The 16,336-nt window shown below is 40.9% G+C and overlaps 1 pseudogene; it reads right to left on the reverse strand.

Annotated features, from left to right (window-relative positions):
• Positions 1-10,630: 10,630 nt before the first annotated feature.
• LOC122443998 lies at positions 10,631-11,609 on the reverse strand (annotated as a pseudogene).
• Between the last annotated feature and the right edge of the window lie 4,727 nt (positions 11,610-16,336).

Here is a 16,336-nt window from a genome sequence, read left to right on the forward strand (position 1 = left end):
TGGCCTATGTGTAAAGTGTTCTCTGTTTTCATGTTTTCTTATTCATTTTCGTTTTCACATCTTTATGTTTTACTTATGCAATTAAAAATAAATATAAATTGACAGGTGGATAAACATATAAATAAATACATTTTTTAATGTATGTATGGTTGTGAGAGTTGGACTATAAAGAAAACTGAGCACTGAAGAATTGATGCTTTTGAACTGTGTTGTTGGAGAAGACTCTTGAGAGTCCCTTGGACAGCAAGGAGATCCAACCAGTGCATCCTAAAGAAAATCAGTCCTGAATATTCATTGGAAGGATTGATGCTGAAGCTGAAACTCCAATACTTTGGCCACCTGATGTGAAGAACTGACTCATTGGAAAAGTCCCTGATGCTAGGAAAGATTGAAGGTGGGAGAAGGTGATGACAGAGGATGAGATGGTTGGATGGCATCACCGACTCAATGGACGTGAGTTTGAGTAAACTCCGGGAGTTGGTGATGGACAGTGAGGCCTGGCATGGTGCAGTCCATGGAGTCACAAAGAGTCAGACACGACTGAGCAACTGAACTGAACTTCAGTTCTGGAAAAAAATCCAAGAGTCACAAAATGGTGGGGCTGGAAGGGATCCTAGAGATTTTTGTCTCACCAATGAAGACAGTGGAGCTCTGGAAGATTATGTAGCTTGACTGTGGTCCCCCAGAGAGGCCTTATCATCGTGAGCATCATACACATAGGGCGGGCTTACACCCCTCCCTCTGAACCCAGCCACTAGTGCCCCATGGGCACGTGACCCTGCAGGGTGCTGCCCCACAGAGCCACCCAGAGGTGGGTCCCATGCTCAGTGGCCTTGTGTATGTGCTCTACAAGTTCAGAGCATAAGCACTGTTGAGCTCCCAAATTAAGCAGCCTTTGGCCAGATTGTTCACAGACTTTGTGACAATTCTCCCACATGCATATTCAACATGAAGGAGAGTGTTTCTATATTTGAAACTACATTTTTTTTGTTTGTTTTGGGTGATTGTGTGGCTTGGATTTTTGTTTTTAATTCTTCTCTCAGAATAAAGAGAAGGAAAAATCCTACATTGCTTTCAGCTTGTGCAGCCTCCCCAGAGGTGTGAGATATAAACAGTCTGTTTCCTGTGTGGCTTTCCCAAGGGCACTGAACATGTGATGATATTTAATTGGCTGTTCCATGTCTTCAGTGCCTTGATACAACAGCAGATACGATCATGAAATAAGAAAGAGCATCTGTGGCTGAATCACAGAGAAGGGGAGCAGCTCGGGAGAAAAGAGCAGCTTCCACAGGCAACTCAGGCCTCAGAGAAATGATCTGAGAGGAGACGTTTGTGAGCTTATTTTCCCCTTTTAAACAAAGCAGCATTTAAAAAGTCTGAGTTGGGAGGGACCACACTTTGTTACTTGTTCATATATTCTTCTCCCACTACGATGCAACCAGGCATGGGTATGTTGGCCTGCTTTTAAGGAATAAACCTTGGTTGTTGTTTTCAAAGGAAGGGATAATAATAATAGTAACTACGGAGTATTTGTTTCTAAGTGCTTGTTTCTTTGTTTTTTAATAAAATTTATTTTTTAGGGCAGATTTAGATTTATGAAAGTTTCAGTGGAAAGTACAGAGATTTCCCACATTCCCCTATTATTAACATTTTTCATTCATGTGGTACATTTGTTACAGTTGATGAGTCAAATCGATATATTATTAACTGAAGTCCATAGTTTATATTAGGGCCCACTCTTTGTGGTGTATATTCTGTGGGTTTCGACAACCCTATAATGACGTGTAGCCACTGGTACAGATTCAGAAGAACAGTTTCACTGCTCTAAAAATCCCCTGTGCTCCACCGGCCTGCTCCCCACCACCAAACCCCTGCAGCCACTGACCTATTTACTGTGGCTCATAGTTTTACCTTTTCCAGAATATATCCTTAGAATCATACAGTAGACCTTTATTTTTAAGATTAGGGTTTTTTTTTTAAGGTAAATTCACCCTTTGAGGCATATAGTTCTATGAGTTTTAACAAATGTGTACAGGAGTATAAGCACCACCACATTCAAGATATAGACTGCTTCCATCACCAAGCAGCTCCTTCATGGCCTTTGCCGTTAATTTTCTGATGTGCACTTTCAGTCCTCTCTACAGACCCTTGTGGAAGGTGCTCTTGTCATGGCCATTTAATAATAAGGGATCTAGGCACAGAGAGGTTTCCTGATTTGCTCAGGGGCATACAGTTACTAAAGAGGTAGGCCTCGTATTTGAATCTTGGTGATCTGATTCCACAGTCCATGTTTTTTACTGCCTAGTTATAATGTCTTAATGTCCTACCTGTATGCTCCAAAAACAATGAATTTGTATTGTATCATACAACATAGTATTCAAAAGAATCTCCTAGTTCAGTTCAGTTGCTCAGTCATGTCCGACTCTTTGTGACCCCATGGACTGCAGCACCCCAGGCCTCCCTGTCTATCACCAACTCCCAGAGTTTACTCAAACTCATGTCCATTGAGTCGGTGATGCCATCCAGCCATCTCATCCTCTATTGTCCCCTTCTCCTCCTGCCTTCAATCTTTCCCAGCATCAGGGTCTTTTCCAATGAGTCAGTTCTTTGCATCAGGTGGCCAAAGTATTGGAGTTTCAGCTTCAGCATCAGTCCTTCCACTGAATCTCCTAATTTACTAATAAATGTCCACCTCCTCCCCCAACAAAAAACAGAAATGGCTTTCTCAAAGTCCCAAAGTGAGTGACCAGATGGAACCAGAACCCAGGACTCCTGACTTTAAATAAATCCTCAAGAGCATGCTTTGCTCATAATAGGCACTTTATAAGTATCTCTTCATTGGAACTGAAATGTAGTCACATTCTCAGGGAAAATGAGGACAAGGCAGATGACTGTAAGTCTGAGAAGCACTAAGGCGCTGCCCGCCTCCAGGCTTTGAGGCCACGTCAGTGTTCTCATCCGCGGCCCCGCCAGGATGCTGAGAAAAAGCCCTGACACAGCAGAATCTGCAGGGAAGGAGCACAACATTAGGACAAAGTGCCTTTGGGGCTTTGGGTTAGTGACGAGAGATACAGAAGAGTAGATTACAAATAGGAAAGTAGGAAATTTACACTACACAGCCTCACTTTTCCCCCTCCCTCCCCTTCCGCCACCTTTTGGAGAAAAGTTTGACTGTTGACAGCCCATCCCTGTAGGTGGTCTAAACTCCTATCTCCTGACTGAAGCTCATTAGCAGATTATTTGGCGTCTACATAGAAGGGATACTTAGAAAATGGTTCATGTTTTGCAGAATGTTAAGTCTTTATTATGAATATTCAGTGTGGGGAGGAAGGCTGATGATTCTAGTCTCCAACAATATTTATGTAAGCAGTTAACAATGGCCTGTTGTATTATTACCTGTTAGTATGGCTATGATTTTTGTTTCCCTTGATTTAAACTTTTCCTAAGCCAGAGCTGAAGTAATCAAAGAAGTTTCCGTATTAAATGATAAATATTGGAGTTAAAATTACTTTTTTAAGCAACAGTATTTGTCAATTGGCTATTAAGGGGGGCTATACCAAGCTGGAAATGACGAGGAGTATAATTAACAAGTTTTCCTGCTCTCAACTAGGTCATGGACTATATGAGAAAATACCAACAAATAACTAGACAGCAACCAGGTTTTCTCATGTTAGGACAATAGCAAGTTTGGAGAAGAACATTCTGTTGACACTAGAGTATGTACAGGGGCTTCATGGATCTTGTTACATCATAACGGAGAAATAGGATTTAAGTAACTGGCTGAAACAATACCTGGTACCTAGAATGCTCTCAATAATTATTTGTTGAATAAACAAAGAAGGAAAATATGTATCTTACAGATGGAACAGTATGGGCAGAGGTGCAGAGATAGAACTGATTGAGGCCAGCCTGACCTGACCAGGGCAGAAAAACGTAGAACTGAACTGGGCTGGGTAGAGTAACACCCAGCAGGCAGCTGACATTTTACTGACACCTTCCACAGGCTGCCAACTATAGTAAGGATGACTCATCTCACTGGGTCTCACAGCAGTCTCCAGAAATGAATTCTTACTATCTCTATTCATGCGTGTGACTATTTCAGCTTTGAGCAGTAAAGGAAGCTTCTTAAGATAACACACTCAGTGATCAATAGGTTAGTGGTTCACACCCATTCTGTCTGACTCTAAGGCCCGCTTCTCTCCACTGCGTGACACTCTTTCTCAGGAGATGGGTTTGCAAGTAATGTGATAAAGCCTAATCACTTTTGTTCTTAAGGAGAAAAGGGATACAGGAAAGTGATTTAGGAAACTGTTCACTAGGCTACTTACTAAAGACAAGAGTATTAAAGGATGAGAATGGATACTGGGGGACCCAGACAAAAAGGCTGAAATGAATAGTGGCAGCAGTGATGGGAATGGCAACTATTAAAGCTATTTGAGATGAACCAAAGCAATGAAGCTTAGGAATAGATTAGACATGAGGGATGACGGATGAGGGGAGCAGTTCAAGTTAATCAAAAGATTCGAGGGCTGAAAGAGGAGAAGAAAATGATACTACCTTGGAACAAAAAGACGGTTCTGGGAAATACAATCTTGTGGGTGAGGGGAAGAAGATGACAAGCTCAATTTGGGACATGTTGATTTGGAAGTGATAACCAGAGACATAAATGGAAATATGCTACAGGCATCTAAAAATATGAGTCTAGACAAAGATCAGGCTCAAATATAAAACGGGATACCTTCCGCATTGAATACAGACTCTGTCAACAGAGGAGTGCAGAACAGAGCTGACGTCACACCCACGATGATGCAGAAAGACAAAGAGAACCCAGGAGAGCCACCACACAGGGGGTAGTTGGAGAAGCAGAAGAACAGAGCCGATAGGTAGCCAGACAGATAAGTGGGCAGAGAACTTGTCGTAAAGACGAGATGGTAGACAGGGTACGGGAAAAATGACTAGCTCCCGACACTGTCAAATGACTTAAAGACAGTGTATGAGTTAGAATATTGGCAGAGATTCTATAACTGAAAAATCAAAACGGCTGCATTAAATGGTTCACGGTTGGCATGTTAATTCCACAATCGTCAGAGTCCCAGGATTCTTCTACTTTATTGCTCTGCCTCTTTAACACTGGGTGCAGCAGATTGAATATATGTATCCCTCAAAATTATATGTCAAAATCCCAACTGCCAATGTGAGGTTATTAGGAGGTGGGGACTTTGAGAGGTGAACTAGGAAATTTTGGACTAATGCTCTTATAGAAGGACTCCAGAGAGCTCTCCTGTCCTACCATGTGAGGATACCACAAGAAGGTGGCAGTCTGCAACCTGGAAGAGGGCTCTTACCAGAACCTGGGTGTGATGACATCCTTATTTCAGATTCCAGCCTGCAGAACTCTGAGAAATAAATTTCTGTTGTTTATAAGCTTCCTAGTTGATGCTCCATTGTTGTAGCAGTCTAAACTGGGCTTTGTTCTCATGGTTTAAGTCAGTTCCTCCAGCTCTTGCCCCCACATCTGTATTCAGGTCTGCAGGAGGTAGGAAAAGAGGAATGGGAAAGGCCAAGCTTGGGAGCTGCACATCTCAGTTCTTGGTGCAGGGAATCTGGGATATGGAATCTTTGTCTGGGCAGCCACGTGCTCACCTGAGTCTCAGCTTCATACTTTGTAAAAGGGGAAGCATGGATATTGGGGAACTGTTAGCCATCTCCATCTGGAATGGAAAGGATAATACTAATTCAGAAAAGAGCCTTGAATTTGACAAGCGGTTGGCTATTTAAAAGTCCTATTTAACTTTTCTTCCTGCCTCTAGTCTTACTGTCTTCCAAACCATTGTCCACGCAGCAATTAAAATTAGTTTTCCAAAGTGTCTCACTCCTCTGCTTAAACACCGCATTGACTTCTCAGCACTTTTAGGATAAAGCCTTAACCTCTAAGTGTAGCTAGGCTGTTGTGATTAGAATCCCACCTGCCTTTGAAGACTCACTCTTTTTATTCTCCTCCCACATAGAGCCCATTACACCCTATGTTGTTCTCTCAGGGGCTTCTCTGGTGGCTAAGATGGTAGAGTTAGCCTTCAATTCAGGAGACCCAGGTTCGATCCCTGGGTTGGGAAGATCTGCTGGAGAAGGAAATGGCAGCCCACTCCAGGACTCTTGCCAGGAGACCCGCATGGACAGAGGAGCCTGGTGGGCCGCAGTCCGTGGGGTCCCAAAGAGCCAGACACGCCTGAGCGGCTGACTTCACCTGTTCCCTCACTCTGCGTCTCACACCGACTGGCATCTCCTCTCCCTCCCTCTCCTGTTACCTCTTCTTTGTATATCTTCCCCACTTTTGCTTGGGTTCTTCCAATCTTCTTTATAGCCTAGATAATGCCCCCACCAGGACACTTTCTTAGGTCTTCCAGGACAGAGTTCTGAGCCACATATTGTGGTTGTTCTTCTGTCACTCAGTCGTGTCCAACTCTTTGTAACCCCATGGACTGCAGCACGCCAGGCCTCCCTGTCCTTCACCATCTCCCAGAGCTTGCTCAAACTCATGTCCATTGAGTCGGTGATGCCATCCAACCATCTCATCCTCTGTCATCCCCTGTTCCTCCTGCCTTAAATTTTTACCAACATCAGGGTCTTTTCCAGTGAGTCAGCTCTTTGCATCAGGTGGCCAAATTATTGGAGCTTCAGCTTCAACATCAGTCCTTCCAATAAATATTCAGGACTGATTTCCTTTAAGATACACTGGTTGGATCTCCTTGCAGTCCAAGGGACTCTCAAGAGTCTTCTCCAACACCACAGTTCAAAAGCATCAATTCTTCAATGCTCAGCCTTCTTTATGATCCAACTCTCACATCCATACATGACTACTGGAAAAACCATAGCTTTGACTAGATGGACCTTTGTTGGCAAAGTAATGTCTCTGCTTGTTAACAAGCTATCTAGGTTTGTCACAGCTTTTCTTCCAAGGAGCAAGTGTCTTTTAATTTCATGGCTGCAGTCACCATCTGCAGTGATTTTTGGAGCCCCCAAAATAAAGTCTCTCACTGTTTCCATTGTTTCCCATCTATTTGCCATGAGGTGATGGGACACGATGCCATGATCTTAGTTTCTTGAATGTTGAGTTTTAAGCCAGCTTTTTCACTCTCCTCTTTCACTTTCATCAAGAGGCTCTTTAGCTCTTCACTTTCTGCCATAAGGGTGTTGTCATCTGCATATATGAGGTTATTGCTATTTCTTCTGACAATCTTGATTCCAGTTGTGCTTCATCCAGCCCAGCATTTTGCATGATGCACTCTGCATATAAGTTAAATAAGCAGGGTGACAATATACAGCCTTGACGTACTCCTTTTCCTATTTGGAACCAGTCAGTTGTTCCATGTCCAGTTCTAACTGTTGCTTCCTGACCTGCATACAGGTTTCTCTGAAGTATATATGTGCCATATATACTTGTCCTGAAAGTACCCAGAGTGTCATGTGTATCACTTATCCAAATCTGCCTTGTAATGCTTGGCTTCTCTGTGTTACCCACTAAACTTGGCTCCTTGAAGAAAAAGAAGCCCCTTATGCAAATCTGAGGGCCTGGAGGTTAGCACAGTGACTAGTACAGAGCAAGAGACTGGAAAGTATTGGTTGCATGAAAAGAAGGAATAATTCTAATGAGAGAAAAACTTAAAAGCTATTATTTATTAGAGCAGGTGAAAACACTTTAGATTTCCTGCCCATTTTCTGTTGTTTCTTCGGCTCAGGCTCTGCAACATAATGAGGAACTTATTAACATGCTGACAAATAGCAAAGAAAACGAGTTACTTTTACAAGAAACATTAGAATGTGGCATTTATCTTACAACCTGAAATACTGCTGAATGTCATGATTCCATGTCTTAGAGCTAGTCAGATTGTTTTTGGCAATGCCCCTTTCAAGGGAGGGAAAATTGCCTATTGTAAAGGAAGCATCCACAACCCACTATTTAGCAGAGCTGTAAGAGCTTATTTGCTTATTACCATGACAACCACCAGCCCAACACTGCACATTAGTGTACTTGTCTAGACAGTACCAAATTCATCAGCACTTCCTCTGCTGTTTGCCTGATTTTAAACAGGCAGGTGTGGCTCCAAGGTGCTGCAGGGAAAGAAAAAAATTTTCTTTCCATGTGGGCACATGAGAGTGTTGAAGGTATCCTATGAGTGTCTAAATGGCTAGCATTGAAGTATGCACTAATTTGAAAGCTCTAGTTAGTCTGTGTTTTTCCTTTTTAATAAAACCTTACTAGAAATAAAGAACTAGAAATACATCCATATGGTCTGCCAACTGTGTCTAAAAATTCTTTATATGAAAGAAGGAGCTTACTAACTTTCAAATTTATGACAAACTAAAAATCAAAAATGTCTTTTAATTACACTTTTCTTCTTGTCAACAGTATTTCAACTCAAAGACACCCAAAGCCATAAACCAGACATCTATTGACTTAGAGTATTTGTAGTGCTCTTCAAGGGAGGAGTCTGAGCAAGACTCAGCCCTGTGGACCCAGTCTCTCAAGCCTTGTTAAACCTCTGGGCTGGGCCTTCCTTGGTCAGAGCCCTTCCTGAGACTTGGTCTTAAATTTCTGGCATGCCAGAAAATCATATAGCAAGTGTCCTCTGGGAATATTTTGGAATGGAGGACCTAGAAAGAACACATGTATATTTACCCTGGAAATTGATGCAACCAGTAGTTTTAACTAAGTTCATGGGTATGAATAGAAACTTTGGATTCTATTTGTGTATAGTTAACTATGTGACTGGTAACTCTGTATGCAATTTATTCTAATTTGATAGTAAATAACTGATGTTAGGCAGGGACATTTGGCCCAGGCCTTATATTCACAAAGGGCAGCAAACTTAGAAATTTGACCTTGTCTCCAAATAAGCACATACAAAGAGTCAGAGATGTGCTGACAGAATTGGAACCAAACTGCATGCATCAGGTACCTAAACTTGGGTCCCCTGCTGGACCATACTGTTTTGCAGAGCACTGTGAGATTGTAGAGTTTATAAATTCCATCATTATTGCATAGAGAGCACAATTATATCACATTAACTTGTGTGCGTAAAAAGCACTGTTTTTAAAAAATAAGTAAATAACATGGAAAAGAAAACATGTTTCACATGTCTTCCTTTTTGAAAATATATGCTGTTGTTGTTTGTTGTTCAGCTGCCCAGTCATGCCTAACTCTTTGTGACCCCATGGACTGCAGCATGCCAGGCTTCCATGTCCTACACTGTCTCCCAGAGTTTGCTCAAACTCAAGTGCATTGAGTCAATGATGCCATCCAACCATCTCACCCGCTGTTGCCCCCTTCTCCTCATGCCTTCAATCTTCCCTAGTATTCAATCCCTTCCCTAGTATCAGGGTCTTCTCCAATGAGTCAGTTCTTTGCATCAGGTGGCCAAAGTATTGGAGCTTCAGCTTCAGCATCCATCCTTCCAGTGAATGTTCAGAGGTGATTTTTTTTAGGATTGACTGGTTTTATCTCCTTGCTGTCCAAGGGACTCTCAAGAGTATTCTCCAGCATCACAATTTGCAAGCATCAATTCTTTGGTGCTCAGCCTTCTTTATGGTCCAACTCTCACATCTGTATATGACCACTGGAAAAATCATAGCTTTGACTACACAGACTTATGTCAGCAAAATCATGTCTCCGCTTTTTTTTTTTTTACATTTGATATGAGATTTATTCACACTTTAACATAAATTATTTGATCTGGGGGTCAGATATAATTTTTCATTTCAACAGGACTTTCACATGATTACAGTCACAAAATTGGCACTATTAAAAAACGAAATCAGAGCTAGACAAAGTATGCAGCTTTATGCCCATTTAAATCTCAACATGCACACTCCCCTCCCCCCATTCATGATCTTGGAAGAATCTGCTGTGAGCTTACTAAAATGCAGGTCACAGATGACTGTTTACAAAATAAGACCTCTTTTCCTAGTGCTACTTGTTTTGTTGTAGAAAAATATTACAAATAAAAATTAGCACTGTTCAAGGTGTTCATTTCAAAGTCACATATGATACACAGGTTCAAGCCATCTTTTCCTCATGTATAAAGACATCACAATACACAAAGTGAAGACTGAATTACTAATCAACCACTTCCCCTTCAATAATGACACAGTTTACTATGCTGACATTAAAAATGAGAGTGAAGTAAAACATTTCCAGATATTGAGTACACTTATAATTTGTTCCTAGAGTGAAATTCAAAAAAAATGCTACAGAAACATGATGAAATTTATATTTCTTCCTGATACAAGAAATTTGTCTAAAAAATTTGTAATTATAAAACAAATTTGTTCTTATAAAGAAATGGCTAACTTTTTTCCCCCCATGGTTAAAATTCTTACTTGGAGATAACTCAAATTTTCAGTTGAGCTCTCTTTTCCTGGGCGGGGTGGGGAGAGGTGGATTGTTGTTAATATTATACAGCACATTCGATAAACCTAGGGATGTTTCAGAGGACTACAGCACACTGTTACAATCAGCCAAACTGTAATCGTTTCCTGTCTTGTGATTATGTAAATTTTAAAGAAAAGAGGTCTCTTACAAGCTATTTACAAAAGTTTACACTTCAGTGTTTCTCTCTCACACAGTTCAAATTGATTGATGACAAGCACTTGTCACATAAACTTCTGTAGGCACATCTCCATTCTTTTGCTTCAGTGGAGGGGCGAGGTCTTCTGTGGGATCATGATTCTGGATTCCATTTCCTGCATAAGCGGGACTGTTTAATATACTAGTTCTTCCCAGCCATGTTTATGCCATACTGCGTTCCGTATATCTTCCCTGGTCTGAAGAGCCTTGTAAGCCCAAAGATGGTGCACCATATAGAGCTGCCCAATGTGGGAGAAGAACCCTCCCTTCGTTACCATCCTGTCTGAAGCAAACGGCACGAGCCCAGTAACTGCCCCATTGAAACAGGGTTCCTGGTTGGAGCTGGCAGGATCTGAGTTCATATATGTTCCATCCGGACTGTGGGATGGGCTCATTCCAGAAACTGAACTCCACCAGCAGCTGATTCTTGAGAGAAGCCTGTTGCTTCTTGCCTTACAGAATTACGAAAATTCCTGATTTTCTTTGGGTTTATTCATCACCTCCATGAGGGCTGGATAGCCTCCTTCATAACCCTAACCCTAACCCTATCCCTAACCCCAAGGTGAACAGCTTGATCCTGCTCACCATACCGCGTGTTCCAAGTCCACACCAAAGTACAAGGGGAATGTTTATCTTCATGAATCTTTGGCAACACCTCTTGACAAATTTTGTTGTATGCTTCTAGGCGTTCCGGTGTCACATTGTGAAACTGTACAGACCGCTGGTTTCCTTTTTGATTATGAGGTTAGAGTGAGCATCTTTCCTTGGGTCAGCTTTCTGGACAAACAAGGATTTTAGCCAGCTGTCCTCTCGAGGTCTGTTACTGGGAGATGTCAGTTTCCGGAGCTGGAGCAGGAGGCGGCAGGGGCTGGCTCGCCCAGGAGCCGCAGGCTGAGGCCGCTCCGCGGGTGCGCAGCGCTCCAGCCGCCCCCTTGCTCAGGTGCCTCGCTCCCATCGCCCGGGCGAGGTTACTGCTCTTTAACATGCCGTCTAGGGTGGTCATAGCTTTTCTTCCAAGGAGCAAGTGTCTTTTAATTTCATGGCAGCAGTCACCATCTGCAGCAACTTTGGAGCCCAAGAAAATAAAGTCTCTCGCTGTTGCCGTTTTTTCCCTATCTAGTTGCATGAAGTGATGGGACCGGATGCCATGATCTTAGTTTTTTGAATGTTGAGTTTTAAGTCAGCTTTCTCACTCTCCTGTTTCACCTTCATCAAGAGGCTTTAGTTCCTCTTTGCTTTCTGCCATTAGGGTAGTGTCATCTGCATATCTGAGGTTATTTATGTTATTCTCAGCAATCTTGAAAATATATAGTCTCATGAAAATGAAGAGGCCATGGTTCTCTTATGACAGAAGCCTCTGGGGTCAGGCATCGCTTTTATTAGTGTTTGGTCCCCTAAGTCTTTTTGCTTGACTTTATGACTTTTGGTGGATGCTTAATAAAACATTGGTTTAATACATGTATGAATGAATGAACCATGAATGTGAATAAACATGTTTTGGTTTCTAAACAAGGTCCCTTAAATTATATACAAATAACTATTAAATATGCCATGGTTAGCTAATAAAAGAAATGTCATATCCAGGGAGCAAACCCAAAAGAGTTTGATATCATCTCATTGAACTCTATAGCCAGAGAATCACCTAGAAGAACATTAAAATATCTCTGAGAAAGAACAGTGGGAGAAGTAAACTTGAATTAAGGGAAAGTGAATTGCAAAATATTTTATTTGAAAAATCATGTCAATGTATGGCAAAAACCACTACAATATTGTAAAGTAATTAGCCTCCAACTAATAACAATAAATGGAAAAAAAATGAAGTTTTATTCTTCTCAAGTTAATGTAACTCAGAATAGACTGTGGTCTAATAGAGGTCAAGCTCTCTGTTTAATAATGACAGCAAGAAGCCCTTTGTGCTGTTCCCTCCAGCTGCTTTAACAAATTCCTGCAAATTTAGTGACTTAACACAAATTTGGAAAAGATCTTGATGCTGTGAAAGATTGAAGGCAAAAGGAGAAGAGGGAAGCAGAGGATGAGATGGTTAGATAACATCGCTGACTCAATGAACATGAGTTTGAGCAAACTCTGGGAGAGAGTGAAGGACAGGGAAGCCTGGCGTGCTGCAGTCCATGGTGGTCACAAAGAATCAGACAAGACTTAACGACGAACAACAGCATGTTCCTAATAGTTTGTGTTATCTTGGGAATATCGTTTAAACCTTATCTCAGCTTCAGTTGGGAATGCATTTAGCTATAGGTAATAGAAAAGTTATTCTTCATTAGTCTCTTAAATAAGGGTTTATAGTCTCACATAATAAAATTAAAAAATAGGCTGCTGAACCAGTATTTTTTTCTTTTCTTTTCATTCCTGGTCACATAATGGCTGTGGCAGTTCCAGTCCTCACAATCACATACAAAACAGGAAGGGAGCGTGGAGGAGAGAGTCAGCTGTAGTTTAGCTCCTTTAAACAAAAACCAACACACATACAACCAGAAAAGATGTCCTAGAAGCCCTAGCAGATTTCTACTTTATGAGACATGAGTCTGAACGGTAGCACATACTCCTACAGCAGGACTAGGAAAAACGAATACCTAGACTGAAGCAGGGCAGTTTTTCTCTTGAACACATTGAGGATTTTGTTAGCAATGAGGTTGGGATGATGGAATGAATGGATGTCAGATAGGCACCCAATTGTGTCTACCACGTTCCCACTTTGCAAAATGAAGTTAGTAACACCTAACCTACCACCTGTGTAGAGTCCTATGAGGTGTGTGTGTGTGTGTGTTAGTCACTCAGTCGTGTCTGACTCTTCATGACCCCATGGACTCTATCCCACCAGGCTCCTCTGTCCATGGGATTCTCCAGGCAAGAATACTGGAATGAGTTGCCATTCCTTTTTCCAGGGGATCTTCCCAACTCAGGGATCAAACTTGGGTCTCCGTGAGGTTCTGATAGGCTCACATATGTGAAAGAGCTTTGCAGAATGCCTTGCAAACTATTGAGTAGTTTATTTTATGCACAAATTAGAGAGTATTCTATCCTGCACTCAACTAAGTACATAGCAGGTACACAAGTATTTATTTAGATTTTATGTTGAAAAGTAAACTTACCTTCTACTTCTGACAGAGGACTGTTATAAAATAATGCTATACACTGGGCTGATATGGTTTTTTCTTCTTTTGGAATGTATAGATTGTCACCATAGCAATAACAGTAACCATAACAGCAAAGACTATCAACACTGCATTACAATTTAATGACAGAAAGGAAGGAAAAATATCTTGTCATTTTAGTTGTATGGGAGAGTTTTGGTAAGAACATACTGTTACTTGACCAGTAACATCTGTACTCTTAAGAAAACAACATGAAAAGCCAGAATATTGGTTTTATAGCTGATTGTAAAAAGTCATCATTCTGAGGCAGAGTGTCCTGGGGTGTCATCTGGAGATAGGGGCCACGTGGGAAAAACTCACATTTTGAATCATCCTCATCACTTCCTGACTCTGGTCATTGCTCTTCATGCTCTAGAAGGAGAATGCTTTCTGGTCCCTCAGCTAGTGAAAGCAAACTGCAATGCACCCTTAGGTTCCCTCTCATTTAATTTTTAAAGACCAATTTATCATGCTGTGAAACTCTATTAAATACTAGGCTAAAACTTTATTAACTATAATTTGTTATGCTAAAGCTAATGAAGGGGACAACAGAGAACGAGTTGGTCGGATGCCATCACCGACTCGATGGACATGAGTTTGAGTGAGCTCCGGGAGTTGGTGAAGGACAGGGAAGCCTGGCATGCTGCAGTGCAGGGGGTCGCAAAGAGTTGGACACAACTGAGCAACTGAACTGAACTGACAAAGATAATGTAGTTTATGTCAGTGGGGATAAAGGCTGGATTTATTTTCTTCATTTTACCAGGCATTATGACTTCATGTAGATTTAGTCAATAGAGTATAATCCATCATCATCATGACATCTAATCCCTTATTACTTCAAAAGGAATCTCTAGACAATATTGATGTTTTCCTCCATAGATAAATTTATATTATCTCACCTGTAAAACTGACAATAGCTCCTTAATTATTCAAGAAGTCCATGTTCAAAAATATCCAGTTGTCTCCAATATACCTTTTAGATCTGGTTTATAATATATAGATATAAATTATATATAAAAATTGACCATATATGTAAATATCATATGTGTGTGTGTGTGTGTGTGAAAACCATGTATCTATATATGAAACGTATGAATTGAATGAAACAGGAATTGGTTTATGGGATTATGTAGGCTGGTAAGTCTGGAATCTGAAGGGCAAGCTGGCAGGTTAGACACTCTCAGGCAGGAGCTTCTCCCTCAAGGAAACCTCAGTTTTGCTTTTAAGGCCTTTCAACTGGTTAAATGAGGCCCATCCACTTTATCCACGGGTAATTTCTTTTCCTTAAAGTCAAGTGATTGTAGGCATTAACCACATCTATAAAATACATCCATAGTGATGCCTAGATCAATGTTTAGTTGGAATCTGGCTGCTATAGCCTAGCCAGGTTGACACACAGAACTAAATTCCACAGTGCTGTTTAGCTTTTTCTTCTAGTCCTGTGGTGTCCTATATGGTGACCACCAGCTCCTAATAAGCACTTGAAATGTAGTTAGTCTGAACTCTAGTGTGAAATCCATACCAAATTTAGAAGACATGGTACAAATAAAGAGTATAAATGATCTCATTAACAATTTTTTAATTATTTGGTTATCATTGTTTTTATTATTGCTTATATGAAATAATAGTATTTGAGGTATGCTGGATTAAAAATGTATTAACTACTACAATTAAGCTTATTGGTTCATTTTACTTTTTGAAGTGGATGACTAGAAAATTTTAAATTATACATGTGGCAACATGTATATGTGGGGAGGGCAGTGCTACTCTAGCCTCTATATCTTCTGTAAGCTAGAAGTTAGACTCTAAAGATTTGGTTAGATTAAGCCTAAACTACCCCAGTAAGATTGCATTGTCATGGTACTTCATATGAGAGTAGAAAGTATTGTCTTTGTATATACTATTAGTGATTTAGAGCTTGGTCACAGGATTAACGTGATGAACATTGAATCTTCCGTGGTAAAATTAGGCTTTTCTCCTTGTGACCAGAAAGTAATCCACATGGTGTTACTTTGCTGCCATAAGAACATTCTGTTTCTAATCACCAATTTATCTAGTGATTTCAATAGCCATTGATAATTCTTGCTCAAATCAATAATTACATCAGAGATTTCAAAAATAGCTGATGTTCAATTTTGCCATTTCTTATACATAAGTAATTATCATTAGTCCATCAAGTAGAGGTTTCCTGTTTAACTCAGATCATTTGCTATAAATACTTATTGAAAAGATTCTTGTCTCTTTTCTTTCATTCTTACCTCTCTCCTTCAATTGCCAGTTTTCAATGTAAAGAATTGATTTCATGTTTGCCATAAATGATGATATGTTCATTGGAGGGACTGATGTTGAAGCTGAAACTCCAATACTTTGGCCACCTGATGCGGAGAGATGATTCATTTGAAAAGATCCTGATGCTGGGAAAGATTGAGGGCAGGAGGAGAAGGGGACGACAGAGGATGAGATGGTTGGATGGCATCACCGACTCGATGGACATGGGTTTGGGTGGACTCTGGGAGTTGGTGATGGGCAGGGAGGCCTGGCGTGCTGCGGCTCATGGAGT

This window comes from Cervus canadensis, chromosome 6 (genome assembly GCF_019320065.1).
Source record: "Cervus canadensis isolate Bull #8, Minnesota chromosome 6, ASM1932006v1, whole genome shotgun sequence".
In the NCBI taxonomy this organism is placed as follows: Eukaryota; Metazoa; Chordata; class Mammalia; order Artiodactyla; family Cervidae; genus Cervus; species Cervus canadensis.